Below are 21,271 nucleotides of genomic sequence, written 5' to 3'. Positions count from 1 at the left end.
TATAAATGCCAGTTATTATCAATGGACATGCTTTTTGTTGGTATAGTATCATAGAATATCAGGGTTGGAAGGGACCTCAGGAGGTATCTAGTCCAACCCCCTGCTCAAAGCAGGACCAATCCCCAACTAAATCATCCCAGCCAGGGCTTTGTCAAGCCTGACCTTAAAAACCTCTAAGGAAGGAAATTCCACCACCATTCCAGTGCTTCACCAACTTCCTAGTGAAAAAGTTTTTCCTAATATCCAACCTAAACCTTCCCCACTGCAATTTGAGACCATTACTCCTTGTTCTGTCATCTGCTACCACTGAGAACAATCTAGAGCCATCCTCTTTGTAATTCCCTTTCAGGTAGTTGAAAGCAGGTATCAAATCCCCCTTCATTCTTCTCTTCTGCAGACTACGGTGAATTCAGCGTTTACTGATAAAAATCTTATCCTTCCAAGCCTGTTGTTATAGTCAGACCCAAACGAAAATTGCTGTTTCAGTTCAAAATGACAGTTTGAAACAAATAATTTTTCATTTCGAATCCGTTTGACACTTCCTCCAGGAAAACTGCAGTTTTTTTTTTTAAACCGAAGCCATTCGGAGATCGTCTATTTGGAAGCACTTGTGGGGAAAAAATGTCAAATTTTCCAGCCAGCTTGAATCAGAATTATTGTTGTAGAATTTAGAGGCCCCAGCTGAGACCAGGAACCCTTTGCGCTGAGGGATGCTCCAACAGCGCGAGGTCGTCCATAGTGGCGTTGAAGGGGTAATTTCTAGCTCAAGGAGACATATTCGCACTAGCTCTGATTAAGCTGGTGTGCTAAAAATAGAAGGGTAGCTGCAGTGATATGAATGGCAGGAGGGGTAGCCGAGGATGAGCCCTGCTGAGGCATGAGGTATGTACTCAGAGCGACTAGCCATGCGTGCTGTCAGCGTTTGCATTCTATTTGTAGCATGCTAGTTCAATCCGAGTTAGTGGCAGGTACGGCCCCTGGAGCTGGGAACGACACCTTCTAGCTCCAGTGTAGACGTATCCCAAGAGACAGAGCATGCTGCCCAAGAGCTTGTAATTAAAGCTTGGCGGAAAATTGGATTTTTCATCCCATGAAAAGTTTCGAGATTCAGAAAAAAACAAAAACTCATTGTCTTCAGCTGGGACAAAACTGAATTACCGGTACTTTGTGAAATGAAATTCAGACAAGTTCTCTGGTGTGGCTCACTCATCTCTCTCATTGTAAAAAATAGAGACAATTTCCAAACCAAAAGTCGTTTCGAGGTCAAAAAATCCAAACTTTTTCCTGCCCAAATGTCAAAATGGGACATTTCAAGATTTTCTAAATGTTTTTCCCCCCCTCAATGGTTTTTTCCTCAATGAAATGTAGCCAAATTCTCTACAACTTCCCAAGAACAATTCCTTTCTTCGAAACTGCATTCTCTGAAGGAAAACGGTGTTGGCAAATCTTCGACACCCTGCTCTACCCAGCTGATCAAGAACCCAGACAGGATGGAAGAAATAACACCCAGAAAGTAGGAGTCATTTGCCCCAGGTCACGTACTGAGTGGGTAGCAGGAACTAACCCCCGCCCCAAAGTGCCAGTCCAGTGCCTTATCCACAAGTCCATACTGTGATATAGCCCATAGCTGAGGGCCTCTATATTTCATCTGTAACAATCCCATGAGCCTCCAAGTGCCTCCAAGCTTCTCCTGGCTATTGTATTATGGGCACTGAGCAGAATGTAAGCCACGTCTGGAGAAAGGATTGAAGGCAAGTGGCCTCAGGTGACTCGCCATTGCTGACTCCCAGGGGCCCAGCCAAATGTTGACCATCCCAAGTCACCTGGCAGTGGGAGGACCGGGGTCACTGCGGGGACTTGACACAGGAAACATCACCTCTGCCCCCTCATTTATCTCAGCTTGTCTGATTCCATTGTAGCTTCAAATTTAGCTGGACACCGGGGCGCCCGGGGCTTTCTGAGCCGGGTGGGGCTGAGCATTGCTGCGTCTGTCCCAGACCCCACTGGAGCCGCATCTCTTGGACTTTTTTAAAATGTCTTCAGTAAACACTAACAAAGATCCTGCCCCAGAGTCACCACCCCGAGTGTTCCCAGAATTAGCACTGTGCGCCAGATGTAGCGATTAACCGTCAGGAAACCAGCCAGTCCCAAGGTGCATGGGCAGAGAGAGAACCCAGGAGTCCTGGCAGCCAGCCACAGCTGCTCCATGCAGCACTCACTGTTAGAGCTACAGATATGTGCTGATGATATGCCCCTCCCTGAGCCAGGAATAGAACCCTGGACTCCTGGCAGCCAGCACCCTCCTCTCAAACTACTAGATAACCCCTCTTCCCAGAGATGTGAATACAACCCTGGTGTCCTGAGCCCCCAGCCCACTTGCATTAATGATTAGATCACACCCTTCTCCCAGAGCTGAGACCAGAACCCAGGAGTCCTGGCTCCCAGCCCCCCCTGCTGTAACCACTAGGCAATGCTCTTGGCCAGAGCTGAGATCAGAACCCAGGAGTCCTGGCTCCCAGCAAACCTGCTGTAGCTGCTCTGACGCCCCATGCACCGAATTGGTCGTCACCAGCCAGCCTTATCCATGGGACAGACAGCGGCGAGGGAGCACCCTTTGCCAGCCCTTCTGCCTGGTGCAGCAAAGGAGCAGTGCCGGAGGCTCAGCAAGAACAAGGAATAACTAGGTCCTAGAGCAGGCCTGGCATGCCCCCCCCAATATGGGCAGCGTCGAGCTTCAAGACACACACACCCAGGGGCACGCACCGACCCAATGAGGAGATCAAAACTCACTCTGCTCAACTGTGCCGGTGACAAGCGGTCGCCGGTGACAAAGGCAGGGCAGTCGCAGAGTGAGCTGGGCCCATTCCCACGAGAGGCACCGTCACACAGCCCATTGCCAAGTTGTGCCACTAAGAACAAGGTGCACAGGCCGTGCCTCCAGCCTGGGGGACGGACCACTGCAAAGCGATGCCTCTGCATAGGCTCTAGGGCTCAGCGTGGACACACGGCCCAACACAAGTCCCAGGGCAATGCCATCCTTGATGCCTTAGCAGGGGCAGGGCGGTGGTTTTACCGCCGAATGTGGCATTGGTGAGCCAGCTATGGAACAGCATGTCCAGCTCCCGTGCCTGCATCTTCAAAAGGATGTTGAAAAAAATCAAAGTGCCAGAGGATTTGAGGGCTGGAGAAAACGCCCCCACAGCCGCCAGTTGCTCCATTGAATCCCCAAGAAAACAGCCCCAGCGTTGCCTCCGTACCTGGGTACCACTTCCAACTAGCCACACACGCCTCGCCTGTTGTTCAGCTCCATAGCACGTGCCCAGGATGGGGACGGACGTGGCTGTGATCAGGTGCTGGGACAACCCCTCATTAACCAGCGTGCTGAAGTCACACATCTGGACTGGGGTCTCTCCAGACTCCCTTCTCCTTCCTCCCCAGCCCGGCCTCCTGACCCCAGAACACCTTCCCGCCTCTAGCGTACCCAGGCCCCTGGGCAGAGGAAATCCAGCCAGCAAAGCAGAACAGGCACACGATAACTTCCCCGCCAAAGCGGGTGACTCTGTAATCATCATCTCGTGATCTGATTGTACGCCAGTGACTCAGGACCCAGCACTTGCTCCCAGCGCTGACAGCCGCGGTCCTGGTGCTGGGAGGGAACGGAGGTGCGGGGTTGTTTCATTAGGATCTGGAACCCTGGGGCAGCAACCCCAGGCCGGGATGCCGGGCACTGGGGGGCTGGGATGCCAGGCACTGGGGGGGCTCAGTGCCAGGACCCAGGGCAGCAAGGGTGGATCAGAACCTCAGCCGGTTAGAGAGTTGGACTTGGACCAGTACCTCCCTGCAGCACAGCGTCCTCCGGCACTGCCAACTTTTTCCAGTCCCAACTCCAGCGTGGGAGCCCCCCCAGCAAGTATCACTGTTCTCAGCATGTCCAGGCCTTCCCCTGGGGTCTCCCACCCAAAAGCAAATCAGGCCTTGCTTGGCAGAGCTCCCAGCTGGAGCTGGGCGGGCTGCAGGCCAAGAGCGGAGGACGAGGCAGAGAAGGGCCACTTTGCCAACAGCAACACGAATTGCAGCGCCCCTCGGGCCTGGGTGGCGAGGGGTCAGACGGAGAGCGCCTTAGCTAATGCAGCAGCAGCGGTGGGCCAGGTCGTTTCATAGGAAAGCTATGGGAAGCCAGCCACCAAGCCCAGAGCGACGAGGCTGTGCTGGCCAGCTGAGGGGTGCCAAGGGTGGGACGGAGCAGGGAGAGGGGATTGGAACCAGAGCCTCACTCCAGATTCGGGACCTTTGTGGGCGGAGCAGCAGCCTGGGGATCATCCCAGGGCTCTAATCACATTGCAGGGGAGGGGAGTGCTGGTGCAGATGACTGGATTAGTTGGGGGCGGGGAATTGGGAAGCCTGGAAAGGCCAGTGGCACCTTGAGGGAGTTGCTTATGATTATTGAGATTGCAGCAGTGGTGAGAGGTCCTGACCCAGCCGCAGATCCCAATGGGCCAGCTGCTGTGCGTACTCCAACCCACCCAGGTTCCCTCCCCACTATGCCAGGCGCTGCACAGACCCTGGACCAGCCCAGGTCCCCTTCCCCCACACTGTGCCAAACTTTGCAGAGACCCTGGACCACCTCAGCTCCCCTCCCCCACACTGTGCCAGGCGCTGCATAGACCCTGCCTCCCCAGACCCCTTCCCCACTGTGCCAGACCCTGCAAAGACCCCGACCCAGCCCAGCCCTACCCAGACCCTGAGTGAGCCCCCCCCCATCGCCCCATGCCTAGCACTGCACATCCACAGTGAGAGACAGGCCCTGCCCCCAAGAATTCAGGGTCTAACTGGACAAAGGATCGTCACCTTCACTTTACAGGTGGGGAACTGAGGCCCAGAGGGACCATATGATTCACCAAAGGCCACACGGGGAGTCTGTGTCCAAGACAGGACCAAAAGCCAGGCCCTACTCAAGCACCATAACCTTAACTCTGCCCCATGGGGGTGGGACTGGCGTCACTACTCTCAGCTAGGCTCAGCTGTGTCCTCCAGGGGGGTCAGGACCCGGCAGATCAGCTAGACTAGAGACCAAGGGGAAATGGAGAGAGAGGGGCCAGGCGAAGAAACACCTGGCAGGTCCAACGAGGTCCCCAACCTACCTGAGCAACCTCTGGGGTTAGCAAAACCGAGCGGCAGGTGAACCTAGAACATGCAGCATAACTAAGGCAGCCAGCATAGAAAATGCACTGACCTCTTAGCACCAGAGCACGTTGGACTGTTCCATTACATCACTCTGTGTGTGTGTGTGTGTGTGTGTGTGTGTGTGTGCGTGCGCATGCGCGCTCTGTTCCATAACATTACTGACTCGGGGGGGGGCTGTTCTTCTGTGTGTGTGTGGGTACACACACATTGGGACTCCTAGGTTCTGTTCCCAGCGCTGGGAGGTGCATGGGGCCAGGACTCCTGTGCTCTGTTACCTACCCGGAGGGAGTATGGCAGGGGTGGAGCAGGGCCCGTGTGGCGGTGTGGAAGAATCTAGTGGCCAAAGCAGATGCCAAGAATTCAGGCCTCTGGGGTTGTGCTCTCAGATCTGGGTGGGAGCGTGGGGTCAGGACGGCTGGGTTGTGTTCCTAGCTCTGGCAGGGAGCATGGCCAGCAGGAGCTAGGAATCCTGGCTTCTATTCTCAGCTCTGCCACTGACCCATTGTCTAAGGTCAAGTAAGTTACTATGTGCCTCAGTTTCCCTCTCTGTATGAGGAGGAGGATGTCACTGCCCTGCAGGGTGTGTAAAGAGCTTTGAGATTCTCAGAGGAATGGTGCCGGCACAGGCCAGCCTACTCAGCTCAGTGACCTGGCACGGAATTTATCGGACCGCTTCTCTCTAGGATGGGTGGCCTAAGCAGCCCACACCCCAGTCAACAACTCCCTGGGTCCATTGCTAATTGGAATCACTCAGTGTCCAGTTTCCCTCCTGGTGGCAGGGCCTGGGATCTGTTGTCTCTTGGCCCTGCCCTGCTGCTTCCGGACTGTCCATGCAAAGCATTTGCAAGGGGACATATCCGAGAGCAACGTGCTCTGAACCCTACATCTCTGTTACAGAGCCCCGAGGTCCCAGTGCCGGGACCGTCTCAGGGCCCAACCTCCTGGGATGTAGACAGAGTGGGGGAACTCAGAGCAAACATCACTCCCCTGCCAGATTGAGGGGACAGTCAGCTTGGCACTGCTTATTTCAGAGACAGGGAGGGCTAGTGGTTAGAGCATGGGGTCATCGGGATGCCTGGGAGGAGATTTTGTATAGTGGATAGGGGACTGGGAGTCAGGACAGCTGAGTTCTTCTCCCGGCGTGGGGAGGGGGTAAGTGATTAGAGCAGGGGGCTGGGAGTCGGGATTCTACCCTCAACTCTGCCCTGGTCCCATTGGCTAATGAACACAGGACAAAACCACCAATTAACCTCACAGACCATCCCGGGAGCCGGGTTAAATCCTCTCACCTGGACATGGGGTCCTCCTTCACTTCCTGGCCTAGGGAATTATCCTGGGGCCATTCCCCAGCCTGGGCAATGCAGGAGCTCAGACTGGACGGCCTCAGTGGTCCCCCTTGCAGCAGGGGCTTGATCAGGGACATGTGACGGGGACATATTGAGAGAATCTGTCACCCAAGCCAGCTCCTGCAGCCTCCCGGCTCCGTAGCATTCAGGCTCAGGCCATAAGGACAAAGCCTTTCTCTGGTGTCTGGCTCTGTGGAAAACCCTCATGTTCCACGGGCAGCTCTGCTCTAGGAGCTTGAAGGGCGCAGATGGGGGCGGGGGCAGGGCAGAACACCTGGATTCTATCCCCGGCTCTGTCCCCGTGTGACCTCAGGCAAGTCGCTCGCACTGCTCTGTGCCTCAGTTTCCCCCAGCTGCAGAACAGAAATCTAAGGAAGGGGGGAAAACACCAGGCTAAGTGCGATTGCTGTGCAAACTGCCCCCACCCCTGCACACACCTCATTCATGGCTCCTCAGAGGGGCGGAGCAGCAGGAGACTTCGGCTGGAGTGGGCCCCATCCTGGGTGGTTTCCCAGAACTGGCTGAGGTGAAGAGGGTCAGGACCCAGGGAAGCAGCTGTTCCCAGGTGGGGCCTAGCACAGGCTGGAGGAGGTGGGGAGAGAGGTGTTGGCAGGGCCCAGGCTGGAACTATGTGCTGGTTCACAGGGCCAAACGCTTGCAGGGGGAACTCAGCCTGGGAGAGGCTCAGAGCTTTTTTCGTCGTGGTGAAAGCCCAGAGCCTGCTACTGAGACTGCCCCAGCTCCCCTTTCCCAGGAACATCTCGGCCAGTCGGTGTGTATGCAGTATGATCCCTGCCAGGAGAAGCTGGCGAGAGAGAGGGCTGTTAGGGTCTGGCCACAGAGAGAGAGAGAGCTGCTGCTTCGGTCCCATACAACCTACCTCAAACCCACCCCGCTCCTGGCTCTGCCTTTGACAAGGCCGGTGCAGGAAGCCCAGGGGTGGAGAACGCTGGAATCTGCCAGGCAGGTGTGGAAAACACCAGCCACTTCCCTCTGGTCTCAAAGCTCCTTGAGTCAAAGTGGCAAAGGATCAACAAGCAAACGAGACACTCTTCTCAGGCCACGCGTCCAGCGGGGGTGGCAACCTCAGGCCTGGCCCACGGGAGCCTGGGGCTCTATTCCTGGCTCTGTTGATGAGCTTGGGTAAGTTACATCCCCTGGAGGCAGCTCAGTTTCACACTCCACCTTTGTCCATTTAGGTTGCAAATTCTTTGGCGCAAGGGCTGTTTATCACGCTGTGTCCGTACAGCCCCTAGCACAGTGGGGGCCTCAAGTCTCAGATGGGGCCTCTACATGCTACTGGAAAGTCAGCAAGACCAGAGCCCGTGGGGCAGGCACCACCCCTGCCCCAAAGGAGCTTGCAATCTAAACAGACAAGAGTGACACAGGATAGGAGGGGAAACCGAGGCACAGAGCAGCGACGTGATTTGCCCACCGTCACCCAGAACAGGCAAGAGCAGAACCAGGCTGGCTGGCAGTGATTTACCCACTAGACCACGCTGCTTCCACATGCTAGGGGCGGGGCTGGCATAAATTTGCTCCAGCCCATTTCCCTTCTCCTGGGGGGCCATCCAAACAGCACCTCCCTGTGAATTGATGCTGTTCTGCGTGGCACAAAGAACGGATGGGTTTTGAATTCCAGGTGCCCCCGGGGCTGGGGAACCGGAGAATGGGGGGAGCCTCTCTGAACGTGATGCCCAAAGACGTGCTGCCCACAGAGCACCAAGTGGGGAGTCCCGTCAGGGGCACACGATATTATCCCATTCAGACAGCTTTTGAGTTCTCCAAGCTGAAGCTGGCGAGGCTAACGGGGCGGACGCCAAGGGGTTAGTTTGCTCCACAGCCTCGCTGATGCTAATGCGCTGATGGGAGAGGGCAGCTCAGACAGTGAGCTGTCAGCAAAGCCTGCTGCCCCTGCCAGGCGCCAATGGGAACGGCGGGAACAGGCGGCTCCCAGAGCACTGGTTCAGGCTGGCTCAGGACACGGGCACTGGCGCTGAGATGGGCAGCCTGAGCCTGATTTCAGCGAACCAGGAAGTGCCTCACTGCAGGGGCTGAGCACGGAGGGCAGGCCGGGCCGTGAAAGTGATTACAGCATGATGGATGCCCTGTATGAACCGAGTTTGCTGGGTCTCAGGCTGGTTCCTACCAGACAAGCGACCACAATCCTCTCTGTATGTGGCAGCCTCACCCAAGAGGCCCAGGATGGAAGTGTCCTCACCCCCTCCCCAGCCGCTGGGACATTTTCTAGGGCTGTGGGAGCTTGCTGTGCCATCGCCCTTGTGGTACTGGCTCTGTAAATAAACACAGGACATTGGTCTCCAGGGCTATTCCACCAGCCCGAAACTCCCTACTCACGCAAACTTCATGCCCAGTATTAACCCAGCCACCAGCAGGTTGCAAGGGCAACTGAAGGCTAGTAGACTGAGCCCAGGGCTGAGAAGCAGGAGACTAGTCACAAACTTGGACAAATTCTTTTCCAGCTCTGTGCCTCAGTTTCCCCATCTGTTAAAACAAGGCTAATTCATGTTTCTATGGCAGGAGCTCCCAATCAGGGCCAGGTGCTGTACAAAGATGTACAGTCAGGTACAAGCCTGGAATATCACAGGGTTGGAAGGGACCTCAAGAGGTATCTAGTCCAATGCACTGCTCAAAGCAGGACCAATCCCCAGGCAGACTTTTACCCCAGATCCCTAAGTGGCCCTCTCAAAGATTGAACTCACAACCCAGGGTTTAACAGGCCACTGCTCAAACATCTGAGCTATCCCTACCCTCAGTAACAAGTGACTAGGGGCATCTGAGAGGTGGGAGCAGAGTGGTACAAACCCTGACCTGTGTTATACAGGGGATCACACAGGTCCCCAATACATCATCCCACCTCCAAAGCTGAGTGAAGCAGGGCAGGATTTTGCTGCCCTGACCTGCATTAGCAATTAAGACCTCTGGGGTGTGTGTGTAGGGGGGAGTTGACAGGATTATTGGGAGCTAATCCCGGGCTCAGCGAGTGAGATTAGCAGATGAGATTACTGGGCAGATTGGGACAGGCCACAGGAACACAGCGATCCATCTCCTGGACTTCCCCCGGGGAGGAGTCGCTAAAACCAGGCAGGGGCAAATTCCACAGCAGGCTAACAACAATCTTCCTGTCTCCGCATTCAGCCTCTGCACTAAATACACTTCCTGGAACCCCACCGAGCTCAGCAAACCGGGTCTCCTGGGTTCAAATCCCTGTTTGCTCTGAGCTAGAATCTAGGCCTACATTCACGGCATTGGGCCAGGTTCTTCCAGCTGTGACTCCAGCTCCCTCAAGAAGAGAGTGTGAATTCACAGGCAGAGCTGGGGGACTGCATCAATGCGCTCTCATTGCAGGCAACAGGCTGGGGGAGGAGGAGCAGCTTGTTTTTCTGTGGGAGGTTTCCCCATGCTGGAAACCTTCATTTGGCCCTAACGTTAATTAAGCCAGTGCTCTTACCGCTGCACAGCACTTCCTAATCTCTGGAGGAAGCAAGCTAGCCAGGCAGGGAGGTGGGACTATCCCACAATGCACCTGAGCAGCAGGACCAGAGGGCATCAAGGGAGGATGTGTTGCTGACATCCTCGCCGGGCCACTCACACACACTCCCACTGGGGGTCCCCGGACCTCGGGGCTGCCTGTATCCCAGTGGGTCAGAGGGATCTGTTCCCACAGTGGTGGCAATTCTCCCTCGGTAACAACGTGGTGGTAGAAGGGGGTTCTCAAGGGAGCAGGATGCAGAAGGGATGAAGGCAGGAGAGGAGGATGCGGGAGGGAGGGAAGAAATGAGAGTGGAAGAGCCAGACAAAGGGGAGTGAGGGAAAGGGGGGGCTGTATACCCCATCATCTGCAGAGCGAGATCTTGGAGATGCCTTGCTGACAGCCAGCCTGGCTCTGCTCCATGTCCGCCCCCCCCACATGGGACAGGGGGTCTCCGTTCCATAGAGCTGCTCCCCAAAGCATTCGCACAGACCGGCTCCTTCCTCAAGGGAGGGAGAGTGGAGCAGGCGCCTGGCCCTGGCTGCCTTCACAACCCACAACAAAGTGACCGCAGACATCTCCCACACATCCCAGCACTGCCTTCCCTCACCCCCCAGCCCCGCTTTGTTCGCTTGCCACACTCCCGTAACCGCACACCCCAGAGCTTAGCCAGCTCCCAGCCCTGGCAAGCAAGAGCTCTTGGCTCCAGGCGCCTCTGCTCCTTGCCATGTGCAAATATTTAAGCTGTGGCGGAGACAGCCCAGCGATTCTTGTGGGGAGCAGGGTTTTGTTAGGGCTCCAGCTCCCAGCAGCATCCCCCCAAACACTGTGATGCCACTGACCCCCAAAGGAGCTATGCAAGGGATTAATCTAGCTCATAACCTCTCGGAGAAGGATGGCAGGGGATTGCGGGGTGGGAGCACCCCATGATATAAGAGGCCATGTCTGTATTCAAGGGCCAGTCTCTGTTGTAAAGAAACTGGGACTACTTGGAACCCCCTTCCTGCTGCATTCAGTGTGCTTTATACTTTCCTGCGGTGCAGTGTTCCTGTGCGCTGTTAAACAGCCACTGCCCTCACCTCAGAGGTGGCTGCATTCCAGTGTTGTAGACGTGATTCCTAGGTGTTGTCGCTAAACAGCTGCTGTGCCCTGTGCCTGGGCGGCTGCATTTCCATGGTAGGTGAGCAATCCCTATGCAGCGTTGACACGTGCTCTCCAACAGGCGCCACGCCCCACCCCAGAGGTGGCTGCATTTCAGTGCTGGTGAAGCACTCAGAGATGCTGTTAACAGTGAAGTCATGAATTAAGCATTTGGGCCCTGCTCATAGGGATGCAGGAGGGAGTCCAAGCCAGCTAAGCCCTGGCCAGACAGATCATAGAATCCCTGTCCCCAGAAAGGTGTGAAATCTCAGCCACTGCCTTAATACTCTTGCTGGGTTTAATTAGCCCTGGGATCAGGAGGTCAATAGCACCTGTATTAACTAGGAGAAGCTGGTGTGACAAGACTGCTCGGCCATGAGACAGACAGACAGACACCCCCCCCCATGCTAGTTTACAGCACGGTCATCGCATCAGCCAGCAGGCTCACACTCGTGATGCGAGACTGCACGTTCCCAGTGCACAGATAGAGCACACTCCCTGTGAAGAGCTGTACAGCCTCAAGTGTGCACGAGCTGCGTGCTCCCGGTGCACACAGATTGCACACAGGGCATTTCACACTCCTGGTGAACACATCTCGCACAGACCCTGAGCAAGACTGCATGCTGGTGGTGCTCGAAGGTTTTGCGCCCAGAGCGCACACAACTCGTGCGCCAGCAATGTGGGATTTCGCACTCGCCAGCCACACAGCTGGCATCTGAACTACATGAAACCACATGCTCACCATGCGCGCCGATCGCACCCTTGCTGCATCTGATGGCATGATCAGCGGTGCTCAGAGCTGCACACTCACGGAGCGTACTGTTGGCACACCCACTGTGCATGCAGGTCTCACACTCTTTGCATGAGACCACACGTTCCCAGTTCACAAACAGAGCACATTCCCCGTGGAGGGTTGCACGGCCTCAGGTATGCATGAGCTGCATGCTCCTGGTGCACACAGATTGCACACAGGCTGCAGAGCATTTCACAATCCTGGTGCACACATCTCACAAGTGCCCTGAGCAAGACTGCCTGCTCATGGTGCTCGAAGGTTTCCTGCTCAGATCGCACACAGCAGCGTGGGATTTCACACTTGCCAGCCACACAGCTGGCATTTGGGCTGCACAAAACTGCACACTCACCAGGCACACCGATCACACCCTTGCTGTGTCCGATGGCACTATCAGCGGTGCCCAGATCTGCACACTCATGGAGCGTACTGTTGGCACACTCACTGTGCATGCAGGTCTCACATTGGCTGTGGAAGCCTGCACGCTTGTGCTGCACAAGGGCTACTGCCCAATCACCCTATGTCACGATGCCTGTGTTTTTCTCAGCCTTGCTATCCCCGTTTACAGAGTCCCCTTGTTCTCCTCACCCGAGACCAACGCCCACCTGACGCCTTTGACCTGCACAAAGGAACACCAGCGCTCGATGCCCTGGAAAGGCTCCGGGGATCATGTCCAGGCTTGAAGTGCTGCTTTCCTTCCTGTGAGCGATGAATAAGGAGCTCACACCTCTGCCATGGTTCCCAGCAGCACCGATGCCAGCAGAGTGGGGAAGGTGGGCAGCCAACACCGGTGCAGTGGCAGGGGATCCCAGCCAGGCGTAAACATTCCTGCCTCCTGGAGCCCTCCCAGCTGCCCCCTCCACTGTGCGGGGTGCTCTCAGGGCCGTGCCTGCTAAGATTAACCCCTTAATGGCCAGGTTCCCACGCCATCTCCCGCTGCTGCATTGCACAGAACCGCAATGGCACCCTGCGCTCCCTTCTGTAGGGTGCACCATGCAGCATCATGCAGACCTCGCCCTTGGCACAGCACCCTCGATGGAGCCCATGTTAGCTGGCATCATGATCCTCACGGCTCTGGCACCTTAGGGACACGCCCAGGCCCTCGTTCAGCAGTGAAGTGCTCTGTATTCGGACGCTAACGAGTCAGTGGGGCGGATTGCTGTTTGGATCTGCTCCCTCGCTCAGAGCCAGCCCACGCTAGCAGCAAACAACAAAGTAAACAGCGAACACGAGCAGTTGTGCATACATGCATGTGTGCATACCCTTGTGCGTGTGGGCAGGTGAAACCACGTGCTTGTGCACCCTTGTGTACCTGTGTTCAGGCACGGGCTCGCATGTGGGTGCTTGTGCCCATGTAGGTGTTCACAGGCACCTGTGCACAGGCATGTATGAGCATATGCATGAGTGAGTGTGCGCCCCTTTGCACACGTGGGTGCTTGTGCATATGCACATCTGCAGTCGCCATGCAGTCAGCTCAGGGCAGCGCCTGCTGGAGGGTCCACTCAGCTGCCAGCCTGTAGCAGCTGCTTCCCCCAAGCCAGGACCCTGTGAATGACAAGACCATGAGCCCCAATCCACACCCTGCACGTTGTACCAGGGTCTTTACTCAGGTAAGCAGCAGGCTTGTCCGTGGCTGGCCACGAAGCCCTGCGCAGTCGCCCAGCGAAGCAGCAGCTCAGATCGCACGCCCTCCCATCCATCTCCACTCACCTCAATGCAGCGGCATGAGCACGGTTATTTAGTCCTCCATGTTTCTGGCCTGAGCTCCCTGCCTGGAGAGGCCTCCGTGGAGACAGCGCTAATCAGTTGCAGGCACCTGGCTCCAGCCAGGAGTGCAGTGCTGCCCAAGTCTAGAAAACGCTTTGCTTTGCTTTTGGGAGGCTCCAAGAAGCACAAATGTCACGTCCTTCCTGGTGGAATCGCTCCTAACCCCAGACACTTCCCAGCTCAGACACATTTGCCAATGGGGTCCCTGGCCACAGCCGTATTTCCAGGGACCCCCACAAGGGCTAGCAAAAAGAACAGGCACTTAATGGGCAGGGTCAAGCTAAGTTCTACTGGGCCATTTTAAACTCTTTGGGGCACAGACTAGCTAGAGCCAGATGTGGTGCCCATCACCATGGTAGCTGAGCCCCTCGCTGCTATGGGGGCAGCAGCAAGCACATTGGCAGCACTACAGACCCAATAATCATTCATAGCCAATTGCTTGGTGCAAATATTGGCCAATTCCACTTCGGTTTCATGTCAGCGTTTGGCCGACGCTAACTGGAAACTCAGCATGATTCTGCTGAAGACAGATGCAAATCTGGCCCAGGGTGTGAGCTACAGGGAGACTCTTCCCTGAGTAACACCAAGGCAAATCTGGAGTCACGCTACTGATGACAATGGAGCGACTCTGGATTTATGCTGGTGTAATGGATTAGGATCAGACCCCAGATCCAGCAAAGCTGGTAAGGTGACTCCAGATTTACACTAGTGTAAGGATCTCGTTCTAACATCAGCTGCAGTCAATGGAGTGAGGTGACATTTACACTCGTGCAGGCGAGATCTGGATTTGGCCCTAACGCCACTGCAGTGAGTGGAGTGACTCCAAAGCTACGCCAAGGTGCCACCGATCAAAACCGGGGCCTAACTCGATTGTAGTCAGTGGGTTGACTCCAGATTTACACGAGCGTCCCGGAGATCAGGATCTGCCCCTGGCTCCAGATTCACCCCCACTCAGAGCCGACCCCATAAATCCTAACAGCCATCGCGATCGCCTGAGACTCTCGGCTTTCCAAGCCGCAGAACTGAAGCTGTCTCCTGCTTCCAAGTATGTGAGCGCGCTGGCTGAGCATGAAAGCGCCATGACCGCAGGCAGCTCAGGTAGCCCGTGACCCGGCTCCTGGCTCTCCAACCCAGCCACAGCATTTGATTCTCACTGCTTCATTAACCTCAGCCTTAAACAAACTGGAGGAGATGTGTGTGCCCCGGAGCCCAGGACAGCTTCCCGGTGATTACTGCAGGTTGCAGCTGATACGTGCTGGATTGCAGGAGTTTGGGAATGGCAATTGCTCCTCGGCATGCCAAAGCCAGGGTCTAATTACTTCCTTTCAGCGTGTGCAGCGCCCCACAACTAGGGTGCAGCTGCACGCCAAGAACAAGCTTGCCAGCGCCTTTGGGCCCAGACACCTCCCCAGCAATGGTAACTAGCTGGGGAGAAATCACAAAGGCCTTTTAACCCATCAGAGGCTGGAGAAAGACTCCGGCTCAGTGTGCTCTAGTCACAGAAGGAAGGGAAATTGAGGCACAGAGCAAGGCTGTGACCTGACCAATTTAATACAGAGGGTCAGAGATGGAGATGGGAAAATAGAACCCAGGAGTCCAATCCCCTGCTGTAAGCACTAGGTAACATAGAATATTAGGATTGGAAGGGACCTCAAGAGATCATCTAATCCAACCTGCTGCTCAAAGCAGGACCCATCCCTAGACAGATTTTTACCCCAGTTCCCTAAATGGCCCCTTCAAGGATTGAACTTATAACCCTGGGTTTAGCAGGCCAATGCTCAAACCACTGAACCATCCCTCCCTCACAACACTCCTGGCCAGAGCTAGGATGAGAACCCAGGAGTCCTGGCTCCCACACCCCTGGGCAGGCACCACTGGAAAAACAGGCAGGGCCCTGCTGGAAGGGTGGTTAAAGCACAGCACAAACCCTTCACCTAACGGCTGTGGATTCCTTCCGCCCGGCAGCCGGCCACGCCCAGGTGCTGAGTTTCCTTTTGCCAGCCTAGCCGCTCCCAGAGAGCCCCAGAAAACACGTGCAGTGGCAGGCATCCAACGCTGGGCACGTCACAGCAGCTCCAGGATCCCCAGAGCCACCCAAAGAGGCCCCTTCCCTCCGAGCCTGTCCCCGTCTGCCCAGGCTCTCGGCTAGGGTTACGCCCCACAAGCCAGGGAGCATGGCAGGTGGGGCAGGGGGAGTGTGTCTAGGTTGGCAGCTCTTGCTCCAGCCAGTCCTGCCAACTGCTTCTCAGACAAGTGTGTAGTGAGCCTGGGCACAGGGGAGAGTTGCCAGGATGAGCTACAGGCAGCAGCCAAACAGGGCTGCCCACGCGGATGGCGCTGGATGGAGACGCAGGATGCCTGGGTCCTATTCCTGGTTCTCCCACTGACCCTGTGCCTGAGATTCCCGCCTACCCTTGTGAGATCTTTGGAGCAGGCAGTCTCTCGTGCTCTGTCTGGGCAGCACCTGGCACAATGGGGCCGGGGCAGAGCTTTGAAACTAACGGGAGTTTTGGTTTCCAAGTCCAAAAAAACCAAATCAGTTCAGGACAAATGAAAGCCAATTTTTTTTTTAATTTTCTGCCAATCAAAAAGTAAAAGAACATTGTTTTGGGTCAGGAGGGAAACTGAGGCACACGGCAGAGAGGTAACTCAGCTGTGATCCCACAGCAGAGCCAGGGCTCCTGACTCTCAGTCCCAGGGCCTGACCCATCGGATCATAGTTGCTTGCCTGGCTCTGAGGATGGGAGGCTGCCTCTGCAGCGTCTCTCGCCAGATGAGCCGTGCCCTGCACACACTGTCCATTCCCCACAGCGATGGGAGCTGGCAGGGCACGGCTGGGCCTAGGGCCTTCCAGACAGATTCCTTTGGCCGTTGATCAGCAGTCAAACCTCTCTGTGACCACATGGCGTCTGATTGCAGGGAGAAGGACTGGGGCACAGGCATAATCCCTGATCGCCAGAGATGCCATCGGGCATTAGGCAGGCAGGGTTACAGATTTCATCTTCCTTCCTGTCCGAAGGAAGTTTCAGGCTCATTACATCTTTCTCCCCAGCAGCTGCCCCAGCCCTGCCCAGCAGGAAGCCGTCTTGCATCGGGGCCATCCCCAACTCGGCTACTACCAGGAGTCCTGACGCTCATGGCTCTACCCACTAGCCCCCACTCCGCTCCCAGGGCCAGGACGAGAACCCAGGCGTCCTGACTCCCAGCCCTCCCGTTTCCTCCCTCTCTAACCACTAGCTCCTACTGCCTCTCTTGGGCAACCTCTTTATAGCCCCAGCTGAGCAGCAGTGAGGTGGGGAGCACTCTTCCCGGGGCAGGGAGGGTCTCCCTACACACACTCCACATGCCCTCCATGCCCACCTGCCACTGTTCATCAGCGACTCACCCCCTCGCCGCTTGAGCCAGGCGCTGAGCGATTCCCACCAGCCACTTGCCCCTCCTTTACGTGGCCTGGTATGGGGCCAGCGAGCTGGGGCTGGGAGGGTGCCAGGAACCTGAGTGCCCTATAGGACTTACCTGCAGCCCCCCTCATTGCTTCTCCAGCACAGGGCTGGGGTTGGTGCTGGTATCAGGGGCCCAAGCCCTGCAGGGGACCGCTCTGGGGGGGATGGAGTATGGACCTGCTGGAAAGGACCTCCCGTCACTTGGGAAAGCAGCTGCCAACTCAGTCCTGTCCCTTTAAATCTACTTCCCCCATCCCCAGAAGAGCCTCCAAGTGGGACCCAGCAGCAGCATGACTGGGGAGGAGCCTGAAACCCAGCAGTGCCAGCGGCTGTGATGAACAGGGGTGGCCCGTGCTGAGGGGGAGCAGGATTTTACCAGGGGGTCCCACGGTCTAATGGGCCTGTCCACGTGACTCGCTGTCCTGGCAGGCAGGGCTTGGCCACCGCAGGAAATAACCTGCACCAAATTAATATCCGCAGTCAACTCTCGGGCTTCCCCTTCCAGAAGGTACGGAGGACGTGTCCGACCGGACGCCTTGTTCGCCCAGCTGCTGCCCAGCCGGACGCCTCATTCTTCCGGCTGGCCCAGCTGCTGCCCGACCGGACGCCTTGTTCTCCCAGCTGCTGCCCGACTGGATAACTCGTTCGCCCGGCTGGCCCAGCTGCTGCCCAGCCGGACTCCTCATTCCCCTGGCTTGCCTGGCGGATGCCCGATTGGACAACTTGTTGGCCTGACGGATGCCATACCAGAACATTTAGCCTTGTACATGGCCAGCCAACAGGCCAACTAGTCCTCTACTCACTACATCCAGCCCTCAAATCCACCACTTGCCATCCAGGGCCATCTACTAGCCCATCCGTGCCCAGCCAGCCATATGTCACTCCGCACACACAAACCCCGGCACCTATAAAGACAAACATAAGCATTGCCCCTCATCTCCTGGCCAGGACACCCACCATGAAGGGCTGGGGGAGCAGGCGAGATGCCGACAGAGACAAAGTTTAACAGCTCTGCCCTCAGGGGGCCTGGGTCGGTTTCACTGTGGAGCAGCAGGTACCCCAGCAGAGGGTTGGGGATTTTCCCATCATGCACCAGGGTGCTAGGCTGACACCAGCAGACAGGCAGGCTGGAGCGACCCCCTCCCAGGATGCTAGAGCTGCATCCTTTGAACGGGCTGCAGGAGAGGCCAGGCTCCGGAAGACGCTCTGTTGTGGTTCTGGCTGGGATTTTACCCTGTGCTCAGCTCTACGGTCTCTTCATGCCGTGAAGGTTAGGTCAGGGTTTGTTAATGGCAGCAGCCCCCTGAGCTTGCAGCTCCTCTTGGGAGGCAGGTGTTATCGGGGCCATGGGGAAACTGAGGCATGGGGCAGGGTTAAGGAAGTTGACCATGGCCACACTAGCAAAGCTGGAAATAGAACCTAGGAGTCCTGACAGTCCTGTGCCAGAGACTGGCACACACCTCCTGTTGCACTCGGCAGAGTAATCTCTGCTGGCTGAACCTATTAGCCCAGGCCAAACCCCACAGCTGTAACCGAGCACGACCCCCGAATGGGGCAAGGCTTAACTGGCTCTGTGGCTGCCTCCCCAGTGTGTCCTTGCCCCTCGGCCAGCATCCTGCCCCTCTGCCAGGCCTGGATCGTCTCCTGAAGTCCCTTCTCCAGGGCTTGGTCCCTCGCCCCGGCATGTGACTGCCAGACTGCCCTTGGTGAAGGTGACCCACGGCCGAGAAATCCCAGCACTTCCCCTGGGCTTATCTGGTGCTGGTAAATACCAGGCTCTGCCCCACTGATCTCTCGGCGCTGGGAGCTTTGCTCCTCCAACTCACCAGGGCTCGAGGCTGGCACTGGGGGTAGTGAATAGTGGCAGGTGACAAACAGGGGCAGCCAGTCTCCTGCTTGGGGATGCGGGGGGAGCTGCAGTCCAGAGCTGGGCAAAGAAACCCCCTCAGCATGAAACAGAGCTGGCTGGCCTCTGCCACCCAAGCTGGGAATTCGCTCCACAGAACCTGCTGCCCAGCCGAGCCACCAGCCCCAGGCTGCTGCTCCCTGGAGCCGGGCCAGCCAAGCCTCATCCTGCTCCATCCACGTGACTCATCCTGACCTGGGACCAGCCAGATGCCCCATGCCCACAGCCCGCTCGGCTCCTCCACAAGGCCAGTAGCAACCAGGAGGCAGAGAGCTCTCAGGCTGAGCATGCAGGCACCCCACCCCCCTGAGCCCAGCCCGTTCCTGCTCCACCTGCCCTTGGCAGAGGGGTGACCGGAGAGCCGGGGCTGTGGGGCTGGGGCATCGCAGAGGAGAAAACCTGGCACCCGCTTTGTTTAAAGCAAACCGTCTCAGGCCCCTGGGCCACACATGGGAGGTGGCGGAGGGGGGAGGCCAGCCAGCGGGCGGGCAGGAGCCTAAGCAAACATGCAGCCGCTGAGCCGGGTTTCCAACAACACACATGGCCCTCCTCCCCAAGGCAGGGGTCACAGAGGAAAAGAGAAACCAGTGGGCGTCTGGGGATGGGGGGACCAGACGCTCCCGAACAATGACCTTGGGGGGGCCTGCAGAGCTCCCCACCTCTGTGGTGGGGGTCGGTGGCAGAAGAGACAGAGCTGTGTTCATGTGTGTCTCACACACACACACACACACACACACACACACACACACACACACACACACACAGCCCATCTGGGGACTAGCTGCCCCCGCGTCTGGAGTGAGCAAAGCTCTCTCTGAACTGGAAGCGAACCCAGCCGTGCACACAACACCAGCCGATCCCCAAACTCTGGGGGGGCGAGGGGGACAGGGGTCCCCACAGCTGACTGTTGCTTCTGTATATCAGGGGCAGTAGGGGGAGGGACATGTAGCACCAAGGGCACATAGCAAGGAAAGTGGGGGGCAGTTCCAGAAACAGCTGGATCTAGAAAAGGAGAGCCACGCAAGGGATTCAGAATGAGGGTGCATGCAGCCAGCCAGGGATCCAGAAAAGGGCCAAGAGATCCAGACGAGATTCATTCACCTTGGGAGAGCCCAGGAAAGAGAAGCATGCACCTGTACACTTGCACTCGTGCGCACAGGGGATCCAGACGAGGGTGCAGGCATGCATACATGGGAATCCAGACAAAAAATCTGTGTGGGGGAGATGGGCCTTTGTGAAAGTCTATGCCTCAGTTTCCCCATCTGTAATATGGGGATTATGATTAAAGTTGGTGGAATATTTGCCGATGGGACTTTTTGCCTAGCAAAAAACAGCATTCTGGTGAAACTGAAATTTCCTGTTGGAATGTGTCAATTTTGACATATTTAGAAAAAAACAACATTAATCCCTCGTCCTGCCCATTCCCACCCTCATATCCTGGGTGTCTTAACTTCCACAGCCCTGGGGAGCAGGACAGAAGTTTGAATGTCATTCCAGGTGGGGGACCCTGGTGCCCCAGGCCCAGGGCAGAAGTGTGGGAGAGAATCCAGTCCTGAGCAAGAGGGGATGGAAGGGCAGAGCTTACTCCCGGCCCAGCTGGACCCAGGCGTCTCTCTGCAATCTGTTCAAGGCGGCCTCGGCTGAGCAGCTGGTGTCTCACAGGACAACTCCGAGATGGAGCCGGGCGGCTGGCTGGGTGAGCGCTGCAATGTGGAGCAGGGAACAGGGCAAGCGCCAAGCCCGGCAGCCTGGCATGTGCCTCTTGCCAGCTGGGGCCAGTGCCACCTGGTGCTAAAGCAGAACGAGCTCTCCTCCCCCCAGGAGTTCTCGTCTGCCCAGCTGCCACAGGGTCTGTCTGCACGTCACCCAGCTCCTCCGACCAGCCACACTCCAGCCCTTCAGTGCGCGCCCGGGTGCATATCGGCCCCACGTACCGGAGAGCCAGGGCAAAGCACATCAGAGCCGCCCCTCTCCCCTACTCCCTTTGCACCCAGCCTGTGTTTAGCTCGTCCTTCACTACCCCACAATTCCCTGCACCAGGGCGTTCCGCCCCTCCTGCACAGTGCTGGAGGCAGCGCTGTCCAGTGGGTGGAGCACTGGACTGGGACCCTGGGGCTCTAATCGCAGCTCTGCCAGTGACCCACTGGGTGACCTGGGCAAGTCGCATCCCCACTCTCTTCCCTCTGTTTACACTGTCTTTGA

This window comes from Gopherus evgoodei, chromosome 24 (genome assembly GCF_007399415.2).
Source record: "Gopherus evgoodei ecotype Sinaloan lineage chromosome 24, rGopEvg1_v1.p, whole genome shotgun sequence".
Classification (NCBI taxonomy): Eukaryota; Metazoa; Chordata; order Testudines; family Testudinidae; genus Gopherus; species Gopherus evgoodei.
This window is presented reverse-complemented; position numbering follows the sequence as displayed.